At 55.0% G+C, this 4,904-nt stretch overlaps 1 long non-coding RNA gene across 1 annotated transcript; it reads right to left on the reverse strand.

The window, feature by feature from the left end:
• Positions 1–1,392: 1,392 nt before the first annotated feature.
• LOC115308125 lies at positions 1,393–4,348 on the reverse strand. The gene is made up of 2 exons (XR_003916448.1): positions 4,311–4,348; positions 1,393–1,902 (listed from the first exon to the last, which is right to left on the reverse strand). It is a non-coding gene; the product is annotated as an uncharacterized LOC115308125 (long non-coding RNA).
• Between the last annotated feature and the right edge of the window lie 556 nt (positions 4,349–4,904).

Consider the following 4,904-nt stretch of genomic DNA (forward strand, 5'->3'; position numbering starts at 1 on the left):
GGTGGTACTCAGTTGCTTTTTGTTTTGCTAATCACAATGTCCTGTTTACCAGCCAGCTAACAGGGTACAAGGGCACTGTAACCTCGCTATCTAAGATGTTCCCACGGCCTAGGCAAGCCGTGTTCTATAGCCAATTCCCTACAGCCACTCTGGGGCCCTTCCTTCCTCTACATAGATGGGAAATGCTTTTAGGAATTCAGTGTCTTTAGCGCTAGCAGCCTCCTCCCTGAAGGCTCTCCAGATATCTGGTAGCTTAAGCTGCCATTCAGGGGAGTGCTGCATTAAGTCTATGTCCGGTTCAGGGTGGCGGCAGGCGGGGTAGGCCTCGGTGGTGTGAGGCCTATGGGCGCAGCCATCTTGCCGGAAGGAGGCCCTGACCTTCGCCTTGACCCTGTCCTTTGCCACCCTTCCGCCCCTTGAAGGTGATGTATCCGGGGAAGAGGCGGGGCTGGAGGAAGTGGGTGTGCTCGTGGGCATGCCGGGGGAGGGATCTCTGATGCAATCAGGTGGAGGCGGAGGCGGCCTGGAGGGTGGTGCTAAGGGAGCCCGCCTCCTCCTTTCCTGCGCTGATTTTTCCCGTGGTGTCCCTTCCCGCCTTTTCTCCGCGTGGTCCCTGGGTCCCTCCTCCTCGACGCCATTTTGAATTCGGCGCGATGGTTTCTTCCCCCTCCCGCCATCTTGTGTGTCTGTCTGCTCAGTGTCCGTCTCTGTCTGCTCAGTGTCCCTCTCTGTCCGCTCAGTGTCTGTCTTGGGGAGGCTGATATTCTTGTTCATCATCTGGTGCTGTAGCACCATCAGAACTAACCTCCATGCGATGAGCGCCTCTTTAGCTATACGGTCCCCCTTATCGCTGTCCCGCCAGAGGCTGTAGCCTATGGCTTGCCACTGCTCTACGCTGGTGTCCTCGGCAAGCTGGTGACCCTTGTGGTCGAGCCATCTGGCGAGTGATTTTGCCAATTTTTTATCTAAGGGGTGACCGTGTTCTATTACAAAGTCTTTTAGGCGCCTGTATACAAATTTTTGGGAGGTTGAGAGTGTGAGTCCCATGTTGATGTTAGTCGGGTCTCAACAACAGTCTCTTGATGGAAAGTCCTCCCTTTGGTGTTCTGCCGGGCTGTGGGTGTTAGGGTAGGGTGAGGAATGTCCTCAGCAGTTCACCTGTCTGGTGCGTCGACCCGTGCAGCTACCGCTGAGCCCACAGCCGTCCGTTCTGCTGAGGAGGACCGGCGGGGACGATCGCCTCTCCTGGCGTCGCCTGAACCCAGGTGAGGACACAGGAGTTCTCTCAATATGAGAGTCCTCAACTGTGCCCCACGTTGGGCGCCACTTGCCATGGTCCGGGGGGATGGGAAATGGGACCGAGCACTGCAATAACGGTTCTTGGCACAGTCGAGGGTTCGTGCAGCAATGCCACTTTATTCAGGGACAACAGGGTTTTAAATAAGGTAAGTCTGAGGGGAGGATTCTGAACTGGGGAGGAGCATGGAACTGACAACTCAGGGAAAAGTGTGATAGGGAGACAGGGAAAAGGCGGGTGGAACTTCGGAGTCTCCAGGAGAAAGGGCCAATGGGAGCTCTCTTTGCACTGCAGCAAACTGTAGCCAATCAGTGGCAGAGGAGCGGGAAAGCAGGGGAGGACAGGGTGACAAACAACTTTGGGCGGGAAAATCTGAGGGAGAAAGGGGAACAATATGGAGGTATAACAAACTTCATAAAAATTCAACAGTAAACTGGGGTACATAAAACTCCATGACAATACAGCAATAAACTGGGGTAAAACTGGGGAACAACTGTCAGTCCGGTGGATGAATTGTCCAGTGTATAAAAGTCCATCTAGTTCCCATAGATGCTTCTCCATGCCACATATCTTTCCCAATTGGTTTTTTCTTCCACCACACCCTGCTACATGCAAACATAACAAACGACAGCATCAGCAGATGTCTTTCCATTCCTCTTTCCCTTCCCATTCTCCGTTCCTCTTCCCTTCCCATTCCCACAGCCAACACACTATTTCACTTCTCACTTTAACAAAGCTCTTTTCTCCTTCAAGCCCCTCAAAGGCGCCAAGGCCACATAGGAGGCCACACACAAACAGTACTCCTCTTCCCACTTGACTACACCTTCTCCCTCACTGTTCTACAGGGAACACCAGGAATCTGCTCGCAGAGGCCTCTCGTTTCCCATCAGTAGCTCAGCACAAGGAGTTAAAGGAGCTCAAGCCTTAGGCCACAAGAGCTGACAGCGAGGAAACTTTGGGAGCAAACTAATGCTGCTAACACGGACCCAGCTGAATCCAGCACACAATCACAGAATCCAAGAGTCCTTCAGCTTGGAAAAGACCTCCAAGCTCACTGAGTCTTGTGCAGCCCCTCCCCGACCGCCTGCAGGGACTGGATGATGCTTTGCACAAGCACCAAAAGGAATGTTGTGAAAGCCATGGCCTGCAGGAGGACACAGAGAAGGGCTTGGTTGGGGCTGGGAAGGAGGGAGCTGGCGCTGGGGGAGCGGGGATGGAGCCTCGGGGATGTGGCGCAGCAAGGACAGGGGCCCAGGCAGCTGGCAGGCGGCAAGGCCTCACCCCCTGCCCCAGCAGCAGCACCGGGCCCTGCCCAAGGCACTCCTGCCAGGGGCTGGGCCCTGCAGGCAGGGGCAGAACCCACTCCCTGGGGCGGCCTTGCTGCCCTGGCCCTCGTCCGGCCCAGCCTCTCCCTGTGTGCGTGCTCCCCACAGCACAGGCTGCACTGGGCAGCATCCCCTGATGGGCCCTGCAGAGCTGCCCCATGCGGACACTTCCATTTTATGTCACAGGTGCCACAGCCTGTCCCAGCCAGCCCTGCCCATTGTCCCCACCCCGGCTCAGTGACTCACAGTGGCCCCTGGCAACCAAAGAACCAAAGCCCCACACCCCCAGAGTGCAGCCCTACCCATGTGCAAGGGGCCCCCAAAGGGTTCCCTGCACAAAGCAGCCCCTCCAAACCCTTGTCAGATAGAAAACTGGGGGACGTGACCCTTGGATGCTTTTAGGACAGAGATACAAGCTTTTCTTGAATAATGGAGGGGCTCACTTTTTAATTATTAATATTTACAGTTATCCATTTGGGGACAGGATGTCCTACAGGCTAATGTGGTGTCACATTTGGAGTGAAAAGTACTTTTCAAAGAAACCCAGGGTGCATGGGTGATGCAGAGGAAGCTGCCAAGTCACCCAATGTGAAGCTCAACACTGCTTTGCAACAGCACTGCCCTTTCACACACATCTTTGGCAAAGACAAAGATGTCAGGCTTTAGTTTCTAAATCAGTAACACTTGACAAGACCTCTTTATGAACTGACAGCAAGAGAACTTAGGAGCAGCTTAGGGTTGGCAAGTGTAGGAGCCAAGAAGAGAAGGGCTGATGGGTATGTCATGAACACTGACAGCTGGATGGTCGTGGAGCTGACCAAGGACTGCCAGATACAAAAGACATCACCTGCTGGACTTGGCCCAAACCCCAGCCCCCTCCTCTCCCTTCTCAACCACTCAACCACAGCCTGCACACACCCACACCTGCCAGGGCCAACTGGCTGTTTCTCTTCTCTTTTCTGCCTGGGGGCGAAGGAAGAAGGACAGGAAGGGCATTTGCCTTCGGGCCAGAGGGAAGGGGAAGGAGATCCCCCCAAATCCATCCCTGGCAGGATGGGGGCTGGAGGAGACATTGGGGGACCCCCAAGAATATTTTCGAGGGGAAGAAAGGATGGGGGCACCCACAGGGGGTTGGGGGGGAGGGACCCAGGAATCTCGTGGTGGGACACTGGGGAGTTCCCAGTAGTTTCTTGGGGGGGTGGACCCCCAGCAGTCCGGGGTGGAAAAATGGACGGAGGAATCCGCCGTAAAGGGTGGGTGACACCCAAAAGACTCTAGGAGGGGGTCGGGAAGGACCCCGGAGTCCTGAAGAGTGTTTGGGGGTCCCCAGGAGGGAGTCTGGGGGTCTGAGGTGGTCCCAGGAGATTTTCAAGGGTTAAGGGGATGCACAGGAGATTTGGGGGACGAGGGGGAAAGGCGGAGGGTCCCCAGCATTCTTGGGGGGATCTGGGCAGTTCCCGAGAGTCTTGGGGGAGATTCGGAGGGGTCACCAGGAGCCCCCGGACCCCCTGAACTCACCCCACACCACCATGGCCTCGTTGGGGCCGCACGTGAAAAACAGCGCGGCGGGGGGAGACCCTGGGGCCGGGATCGATCAGGACCAATCGGGTTCAATCCCGATCCTCCCCTCCCCCGCCCCGCTCCTGGCAGCCCCCGCGGAAGTTCCGACGTTCTATTGGGTGACTCACCGGCACAAGGACAGGGGCCCAGCAGAATTTGGCAATGACGTCATTCCAGCAGAGCCGTTCTATTGGCCGCTCATCAGAGGTATCATGCAAGTCAAAAGCCTGAAAAGTCTCCTAGAATGCATAAATCATTAACCATTTCAGTCTCTGACAATTGGTCCACACAGTAACTGCAAACTATGCCCAAAGCCTGTTCCCTAACCTTAGAAGAGAGACTGCAACCCTCGAGATGTTGGAGGCTCGTGGCATGGTCCATGACACTAATCATGGCTATAACTCATAACTTCTTGGAGTATGTGGACTTCCCTCCTTCACCCCCGGCAGATCAAGGCCACCACTTCAACTGACAGACATGGAAGCATCACTGGACTCCGTGGGCGGTGACTATATACATCTGTCCACTCTCAGCTTTTCTTTCTCTTACTCTCCCTTGCTCTTATCCTGCCTTTCTCTCCCCTATGCATTTCCTTTCCCCCCCCCAAAGGTTATCTCTGTGTCACATTGTGGTATGACAGTACCCAAACTGCTAGCATGCCTGTTGATACAGAATTGTTAAAATAAACCTTGCCAGTATATGTTTTCAGACACCGATTACTT

This window comes from Manacus vitellinus, unplaced genomic scaffold (genome assembly GCF_001715985.3).
Source record: "Manacus vitellinus isolate BGI_N305 unplaced genomic scaffold, ASM171598v3 ctg7180002429839_pilon, whole genome shotgun sequence".
NCBI lineage: Eukaryota > Metazoa > Chordata > Aves > Passeriformes > Pipridae > Manacus > Manacus vitellinus.